Here is a 10,499-nt window from a genome sequence, read left to right as displayed (position 1 = left end):
TGAAGAACAGGTGCACTGCAACTTCCTCCAGCGCTGCGGAGAGACACTGACACAGACATATAGGCACAGGGACAACGATATGGCCACTTAAAAATATTACAAATGAGGAACAGAGGCTCCAGTGTCTGATGTAACGCTAAAATTATTACCATAGCACAATAAAAACAAAAGAAACAGCCCAAAGTTAAACATTACATTTGAATAAAGCTTATAATTTTCAAATATTTGGCGAACAAAATAGGGCTATAAGCGGATTAAAAAAATACTTGTGCTATTGTAATTAGTTATATTGCTATTATTCTTGACTATTATTATTGTTATTATTAATAATCATTATTTTTTTACATTTTAGTGACAGCTTTTATTGCGATATTACTCATGCATTAATTGACATTTCATACGGCATTAATACAGCAAGTTAAAAGACTACATTGGCTGATTCTAAAGTTTTTTTTTAATTAGATTAATTTGGGTTCAATTATAATGCAGTGTGCTGCAATGTTTATGGATGCAGAAATTTTGTGATGTCGCCATCACCGCTATCTTTCTTTGAAAAAAATATTATAAATATATAATATTTATAAATAATATACATATTTTTTAAATAAATGTAATTATAAATGTATATATGTTTGTGTGTGTGTGTGTGTATGTATGTATATGATTGAATGGATAATTTGTTAAATAAAAACACTGGCAGCATGACTGTATAAAATGTAAAGAAAATACAGTAACACTTTACAAAAAGGTTCATTGGTTAACATGAACTAAGAATGAACAAAACTTACAGCATTTATTAATCTTAGTGTTGATAATGTTGTTAACGTTAATGCACTGTGAACTATGAACAATGAACGACTGCATTTTTATTAACTAACATTATCAAATAGTGTAATGAATGTGTTGTGCATTGTTCGTTCATGTTAGTTAATTCATTAACTAATGTCAACAATTGACACCTCATTGTAAAGTGTTTCCGAAAATACAATACTCTTATCATAAGCAATGTCAGTGGCGGTTCTAGACAAATTTGACTAGGGGGGCCAAGGAGGGGCCAGTGTTTAACCAGAGGGGCACATTAAAAAATGACAACAAGTGATATTTAAAGATTATAAACTTTATTTTACTTTAAAATCATACAAACATTTTAGGGATGCTCATATTGACCGTTCACTGTTAATCGACAGTAAGAAGTACTATAAGTTAAACGGTTTAATTATTTTTTACGTTTGCTGCATGGTGAAAGAAAAAAATAATGTTTACTCACGGGCGCGTGTCGACACGTGCAGTGCGGCTGTTTAGACATATTTTGATGAGTAAGCACCTGCTTTGCCTTCTCTTAGTTTGTGTAACTGATGTAGTAGCCTATGTGCTGCACGATAGCAATGGCGATGTTGCGTTATCAGAGAGTGAATCCATGAATAAATGAATTCAAATTCTGAATTAATTATAGTCTTAAAAGTGCGCGCTCCCCTTACAATCACTGGAAAGCTGTCACTCATACATTACTGTAGTTCATCGCAATCTCTCAAAGTTAATAAAAGGTAATGAAATCACATTTACACAGTACAATTAATCTCTTATTTACATCATGTCTACACTTTCTTTGTTTTAATGAGAGAGTTCTCAGAGGTGTAGAGTTTCAGCAGAACTAAACCGGCACTTGATCATGAACTAACAACAGGGTGTCTACAGGTTTGACCAAGTTAAATTTAAGACATTTTAAGACTTTTTAATACCATTTTCAAACAAAATTTAAGACAAAATTGAAAGTCCCGCAAAAGTCTAGCACAAAACTATGAAGATATTTTAAATTATTATTTTATTTAACTGATTATTCTTGGGAATATTCAACAGAAAACACTATTCCAGAAGAAGAAATTATTTTCTATTCCATGACAAAGTCAAGGCTCTCACACAATTTGAAGCCAATGTAACAGTGTAACAAACACGGATTTTGAGTCATGGATCGGCAAAAAAAAAAAAAAAGTTTGTTTTTTCCTAATTACTGAATGCTTACTTTAGGTAGGCTACTTCTCATCCACAGCAAAAACTACTATCTGAACTAAAGTTCAGTAACAAAACAAGAACAATTACACAAATGACAAGTGTAAATGAATACAACATAAAGTTAGTAATAAAATCAATAACACTAGTATTCAGGAGGGGAAATTTAATAATTAATTGTAAAATAACTAGTGTTTCTCACTGCAGGTATTTATAGGACGCTGTCTCTTTAAGGCCAAATGCCCAAACCGAATACTGGCACGCATCTCTTTCTCAGCTGTTTCGGTTCACTGAAGACATAAACGACTGTTAAACAGAATACCAAAACGGGTATCAAGACATATGTACGTTTCCGTTCAAATAGCAGTTAAAGAGGAATCAATCTGTGTGAATCGCGCCGCGCGCCTCTCTCTCCTCTCTCTCTCTCTCTGCGCGTGCTCGCGCCAGTTGTGTGCGACAACGTGAAAACATGTGCTAATTATAAACTTTTACTCTATGATTGTTAAATTTAACAGCTAATCTGCGATTCAAATGCGTGTAGTTGGGCGGAAACCCGCTAAATCTGGCAACACTGAGGCGTTGTCAAGCAAGCGCGTGTCTAGCAACAGAACAGATTTAGAACCTGCGCAGGAGATTCTCCTCAAAACGATAAACTTTTCCTTTTCAAAGTGTAAAAAAATTAAGACCCTTGGATTTAGATTTAAGACAAATTAAGACATTTAAAGGCCTTATTTTAGGACAACGGAATTTAAGACTTTTTAAGGATCCGCGGCCACCCTGAACAATGAACAGCTGTATATTTTTATTAACTAACGTTAACAAAGATTTTACAAAGCCATTTACAAACTTGATTTAATTATCAGTGTGAAAAACAAAAGTAACACGGTTATGTGCAAGAACATCAAGTCACTCACGAAATGAAATTGTTTTGCTTACTTTCGACTCTTGCAACAGGAGAAATAAATCGTAGCTCCTCTATCCGAGAGTAGTTCTAATTGTTGCTGCAGTGTTTGTGTGCGCCGCTCTAATTTACCCATTTAAGTAGAACGATGCGTCGCATTAGTTCCGCTTTTGGCGCTCGTGTGTAAAACCATAATTAATTTATTTTATTTTATTTGGTCAGTATGGGGGGGCCACAGGGGTGGCCAAGGACATGTCTACAGGGGCACGGGCCTCCCTTGGCCTCCGTGTAGAACCGCCACTGAGCAATGTGCTGAAGGCTAGATTCCTATACGTGCCACATATACAGTTTGTGTGTGAGATCGCGGCGTCAACAGGTGAACGTTTGCAATGCTAAGTATGTGCAATGGTCCACAGATGCGATAAGTTCACTCAGGACCTTGTGAACACAGTCACGTGTTTGGCATATTTGGCTGCTGAACGCACCCGCCCGTCAGCATCCACGCTCCCACACTCATGCGTCCCAGTAAACTAATTGGCGTTACTAATACATTTCAAAACAAACCACTGTCCTACTGGTACCGGAATCCTGACATAATAACATTATAATTTAATGCAAATAATGGCCTCATTAAGCTGATGTGGCAAATGAGTCCAGGCATGTGATGTGTTGGTGTTTTCCATGTCGTTACCCAACAAAATTCCTTGTTCTGTACAAGAGCTATCCACAACATTCACATCAATTATAATGAAATATAAATCAAACGTTATGCTATCCAAGTTTTGTTGAAGTGTCATTTAATTTAAACATTTAAAGTATTTAGTCAATATACTAATATTTCAATTCAGAACTAAAGATGCATGTTTACTAAACAATTACCTTTATTAAGCAGTAATACACAAACCCCAAACTGTTTTCATGCAAAAAAAAAAAAAAAAAGAAAAAAAAAAAAAAAAAAAAAAGCATTTCACTATTAGCATAACTGCTGTTAGTTCTCTGCTCCAGATAATCAACAGGCCTTTTTGATCCCAAATGTTTTTTGGAGATGACAGTCCCTTGAATACGGCTGTGCCATCAGCAAAGCACGGCTGATGTTTGAAATGATATTTACTGGAGTTCTCTCCATCTGTTCAGACTGAAGTCAAAGATGTGAGGCCTCGCTTCTGTGCAACTAAGAGTGGTTTTCTGAAGAGCGATGGAGGACTGCTAAAAGTCATTTTATTTTATTGTTACAGTAACAGAAATAATTGTGACTTGGTTTTGATCTGATAACTAGTTAGGTGTTTTTATAGTAGTTATTATAATGAATTATATTTGTCATTTATTACAGCTTCCTGCCATGCAGCAGTGTGAAAGCACAAAAGCAGATTTGCAAGAAGTCTTTTAGATGACTTTGTATTCCTACGCTTGAAAATGTAGTGCAAGCTTGAAAAGAAAATGTGCAAACACAAAACAAGACTATTTTTTGTATTTGTGTGTGTGTATATAAAGGATTTAATGCTAGGAGAGCCACTGAACACACAGTTGACAGTTTATTCTAATCAGGTACTTCTGCATTCCCACCTCTTGAGGTCACTGTGGAATCCATGTTTGTGGATGCTACTGGATTCACTCAACTTGCACCATAAATGTAAATATGCTAGCTGAAGCCTTTTGTGCATTCATACATGCACAAGATTATACATACTACACACTTTAAGAGTATACAATATTTGTTATGTATAGAAGAAATAGGACAATTTAGAAATAATTAAGTAATAGGCTTGGAGTGGAAAGTTCAAATGAGGAATTTCATCTGGAGATGAGCTATTTGACAGACCTAAACACATGTTTATACAAGTACTCTGACCTTTATGATGGGATCAAACACGCACTTGAGCAGAGAGTTTGTCCAGCTGCGCAACTACAACAAAGACTATGAACAATGTACAGCCCCAAACGCAAACATGAAGTTATGAATTATGTCATCCCAGCAGTGAGCAATGTATGAATTCAAAGTCCTGAAAATAGTGGTCATTTTGAATGCTCTGCGGTTAACAATACTGGTTTTGTATTTAGAACTTAAATACATTTATTTTTACTTTGAAGCCTTGGAGAGCAAAGGGACGAGTCCTTTCTCTGGTCTGGCTTCTGGCACTAACATCTGGACTGGGTTCTTTCTTAGTTTCAATTTCTAAACATACTTTAGACCTTAAGGTGGGGGGTTGGGATATATGTACAGTGCATTTAATGGACTGTATTGTTGTTTAACAACATACCAGTTGTTCAGCTGACGGAACGTCTTTCCAGTAAAAAAAAAAAAAAAAAAGAGACAAAAACTTTATGAAACTGCTTTGAAAGTTGATGTGATCTAGGACCTTTATACAGGGTAAAAACTGTAAGTCTATCCTTTACAGTAATGTAAAAAAATAAAATAAAATAAACATTTTATATATTTAAGTAACAAAATCATTCTAATATTTTGATTTGCTGATCTAAAACATTTATTATTATTATGTTGAAAACAGCTGAATAGATTATTTCAGGTTTCTTTGATAAATAGAAAGTTCAGAAGAACAGCATTTATCTGAAATAGAAATCTTTTGTAACATTATAAATGTCTTTATCATCACTTTTGATCAGTTCTTGCTAAATAAAAGTATTAATTTCTATCATTTATTTCTCAATAAATAAATAAAATATTTATACTGACTCTAAGCTTTTGAATGTTAAAATGTGAATTTCTAATAAATTTACAGCTGAAGTTTAGGTAAATGCCCATCTGAGTAGTAAAATTAAAATGTATGACTCTGCAAATCCATTAAAATAATATACAACAGCTGCAAACAACTAATTAATTGATTTTATCTCAACATGTTGATTTTTATGATGCATAAATCTGAAATTTAACTATAAAATGTAATATACAGGCAGTGATGCATGTGTAACAATAATAATGTGCATAGTTCTGATAACAATTTAATTTATTCTTAATCATAATATGGTTATTTTCTAATAATATTAAAGGGTTTATGCTTAATAAACCTGCTCCATGTCTCTGTTGCCTAAGGGGTCCTTACCCTGAAAAATGTTGAATACCCCTGGCAAAGTGTGTAATGTTACAAAAGCTTTTTATTTCAGATAAATGCTGATCTTTGGATCTTTCTATTCATCAAAGAATCCTGATAAAAAATATTTCAGAATTGTACTGTTTTTGCTGTACTTTAGATCAAATAAATGCAGGCTTGGTGAGCAGTAGAGACTTCTTTAAAAACATTACTTTAAAATCTTACAGTTCAAAACGTTTGACAGCTAGTGAATGTTTGTATGTAAATTGGATTAAATAATGACATTACATCAAATATTATCAGGAAGAGTTTCTATTACAGTTGAACTGGATGAAACACACTTATGCATTCAGAGGGAGGTTTTCTCACACCTTTTCTAATTTCTGTTCCCAGAATGTACCCATCATAGTAGCAGATGTTCAAGAGTGGCTTATGACGATGAAGAGCCGGACAGCAACATCATAATATGATCCATACCGACTCACAACAACACTGCATAGGTGTCCAACTCCGGCTGGCAGAAGGTAGGATTGTGATATTTGTAATAAACCCATGCAGAGAAAGTTTCAACTACCATTTCTGTTGATCTTCATCTAACTCTTCAATGCAAGAGGCCAACTTTAAAATGACTGTATAATGTGGAGATCTTAAGGTGTCATAGTAAGCCATCCCATACAAAACCTGCTGAGACAACACAGCACCTAATAGCAAGAGGCATAAAGCAGGCAGGAACAGCAAATGTTTATGTGTCTTGAGGTTATGTATAGAACAATGTGATCCAGTTCAACTGTACTACAGAAACCGTAAGAAAATGTATAAATGTACACACATACAGCTATAAAGCTAAATGAAATCTGCAGTGATGGCACAATGAAACATCAGCCCGCCAATGTCACCCTTACTCCACAGACAGGCAACAGAGAGACGTGCTCTCAGGGGAGAGGATGAGCTGGAGAGATGCGGCCGTATCATCAGATGGGCGATCACACAGTCTCGGGAGAACAGTGGGATTGTTTATCTGGAGCTCAGTCTCTTCCTCCTCTCTTGGGACCCTGCAGCAGCACGTCACCCAGTGCACACAGCAGCCTCACAATTATTATACCTCATAATAATTAGCATTTAATGAAGCACCCAGCCATATGGAGGAATCCGTCTTTAACTGGTGAAAGCATGCTGATAAATGAAGGTTAATGCTGGGTGATAAATAACACAGCTGGAAAAAGGGCTATAGCTCTGAGCTGAAATACAAATGTGGGGCAAAATTTATTACAACTTTATCAGTCGTTCAAGTAGAGTATGTGTTCCCATTCAAAACAAACCGTGTTCAAAGCAACATGGCAGAACTCTGCTCATTATCTGAAGTGATTCACATTACATTCAAGGTGCATTTCTGTGAGTTTTAATAGGAAAATATAGGTTTAAGTGCTTTAAGACATTTAAGCACATATGAAAAAGACATTACTTACCACCTAAATCAATGATTTAAACAAGCATTTTTGGCGAATCCAGATAATTTACAAAATAAATATTCATTTTTTTTAACATTTATTACTGTTAAAGCGCCAGCTGTGGTCAGATCTCCTTAAAACGTTGCATGCTTGTTTAGAATCGCCTGTCGCATATGCTCACCAGGTTTTGTGAAGTTTTGAGTTTTCTTTTAGGCTTTATAGGATTTGGGGTACATTTGGACCGGCCCCTTTTCTAAACAATAGCCTCCCAAAGGATATATTTCAACATTTTTTGATAATTATTGACCTAGAGAGTCCGGAGTACTCAGTGTTTTTTCCATATTGAGCAAAAAACCTATAGGACTAGTTTTGACATCTCAATCATTTAACAAACAATTTGATTGACAGTAGTGGTTCTAGAGGCAAAGTTGTCCAAAATGAGAAGTTCTATCACATTATACAAGTATGTGCAAAAAAATGCATGACATACAATCTTTTACACAGCCTTGAAAATGCTATATCGCCCCCAGTGGCCGATTTCTTTCAAATTTCTCTCAGACCTTTAGGGCCGTAAGTCGAACAGGCCCTCAAGATTCATTCTAAACAGCCTCTGTTAACCTTGTCTAACCGGTGCTCAAACTTCGTTGGCCAATGGCAGCTATGTTTTTTGAGATACGCAAATGGCACTTGTGGCACTTTGGACCAAAACCATGCACACTGATTTTCATGTTGAAAGGACTCTAATAGGGCCACCAAGTGGCCAAGCTCCACGATTTTTTTCTGTGACCTCAGATTGAGCTCTTGCTTTAGTTTTTTGAGTTTGGAGAAGATATCTTATTCTGTTCATAAGTTATAGGTATTTTACTAAAAGTGGCTCGCTTTGCGATGGTGAGTTGAAAGTTAAATGTTTTTTTGATAATTATTGATATTCACTCTCCAAGGAATCTTTATGCACTGGTTTGGTTCCAATTGGGGGAAAACCCTAGGACTAGTTCGCAAAAGTAGTTTTTTCAAAAAAAATGCATTATACACGAAAATTTTGCCTGGCTCATGATTGAATCCAAGGTGTGCGTTTTGTCCAGCAACATAAGACACTTGAGCCTTTGAATGATGGTTTAGGAGTTATGAGTGATTTCGTACTTTTGTTCGCTGTAGTGCCACCGTCAAGCTAATTGGTCACGTTGTAGGCGGTGTGAGTACTTGCATCACTCCAAGTTTCAAGTCTCTGCAACTTACAGTTTGGTCTGCATTATCACTTTAATGTGCAGATCGCTGATCCGTGGCCATTCTAACGATTACAATAGGGTTTCATCGCTACACGCTTGAACCCCTAATTAGTCAATACTGCACTTGTCAAGTGAATTTATGTACCCGCTTTGCAACATATAGTTAAGTCTAATGAACATACCCTAAAAATCACTTCCTGCAGATCAGAGGATCCGGTGACATTTTTAACAGAAGCTACGAACAATAACATTTCAAGTAAATAATTCATGACCTACCTGTCTCACTTGCAGCCCTCTTATTAGGCAGGGGAACAGCTGTTCTTTCCCACAGCACACCCCTAAAGCCTCTGGAGGTGCTGCATCTGTTTGGGGGGAGGGCACATCCTCTAGGGTTCAGGCGTCAGGGGAAACTGCTGTGTGTTTAACTTGTTTATCCACAGATGGTGGAGATCAGGCCACAAAAAGGAAGCTTTAGTTTAATTTCACAACGCTTCTTCTGTCTGTCGAGCAATGCTTACGCACTTGCACGAGTTGTGATGGTGATGCCTTTAGAATGGATCATTCATGAAACCAGTGTACCAAATATTACTGTAGGTCCAAGTTATTAATGTGTTTTGTTATGATTTCAAGGTCTAATACACATTCACATCTGCTTGCCTAATCACATCTGCTTATAATTGAATCTGGAGCAGTGCAGAGTGTGATGTGCCATTGGTAGTCCAGCACTTCCAGCAACCCTGAAAACTCTTGGAAATTCAAATGTTCAGTAGCTGACTACATTGTTATATTATAATGGTAACACTTTACAATAAGGTCTCTTTTGTTAACATGAGTTGACATGAACTAATTGTACATTTGTTAATTGATTGTTTGTGTTAGTTCACAGTGCATTAACTAATGTTAACAGCGGTGTTGGGGGTAATGCATTGCAAGTAACATGAGTTAGAGTTGAAGTCAAAAGTTTACATACACCTTGCAGAATCTGCAAAATGTTAATTATTTTAGCAAAATAAGAGGGATCATACAAAATTTTTTTAATTTAATTTAGTACTGACCTGAATAAGATATTTCACATAAAAGACATTTACATATAGTCCACAAGAGAAAATTTATAAAAATGTTCAAAAGTTTACATACACTTGATTCTTAATACTGTGTTGTTACCTGAATGATCCGCAGTTGTGTTTCTTTTGTGTAGTGATAACTGTTCATGAGTCCCTTGTTTGTCCTGAACAGTTAAACTGCCTGCTGTTATTCAGAAAAGTCCTTCAGGTCCCACAAATTCTTTGGTTTTTCAGCATTTTTGTGTATTTGAACCCTTTCCTGTATGATTTTGAGATCCATCTTTTTACACTGAGGACAACCGAGGGACTCATATGCAACTATTACAGAAGGTTCAAACACTCACTGATGCTCCAGAAGGAAAAACTATGCATTAAGAGCCAGGGGTGTAAACTTTTGAACAGAATGAAGATGTGTACATTTTTCTTCTTTTGCCTAAATACCATATTTTTTCATTTAGTACTGTCCTACAGAAGCTACAGAAGATACATGTTTCCCAGAACACAAAATACGTTAAATTTACCCTGATCTTTAAATTCAAAAAGGGCAGAACTAAATGAAATAAATATGATATAAAGGTGATATTAAGTGATTTACATTTAGTAGCCAGTTACTATATGTAGTTTTGGTTCTCCACCGACAATAGTTCCAAACAAATCCACAGTAAAAGATCATCTTTTTGAACAAATTGGTTAAGTGAACGATTTAGTGATTCACTGATAGTGTATGGCTAGGTCTTATTTCAGAACGGTGCCCTCTAGAGTTTGCAGTTTTTAGTTATATCTGTCATCTAGTATTTGTAATTTCA

Source organism: Garra rufa, chromosome 2 (genome assembly GCF_049309525.1).
Source record: "Garra rufa chromosome 2, GarRuf1.0, whole genome shotgun sequence".
Classification (NCBI taxonomy): Eukaryota; Metazoa; Chordata; class Actinopteri; order Cypriniformes; family Cyprinidae; genus Garra; species Garra rufa.
This window is presented reverse-complemented; position numbering follows the sequence as displayed.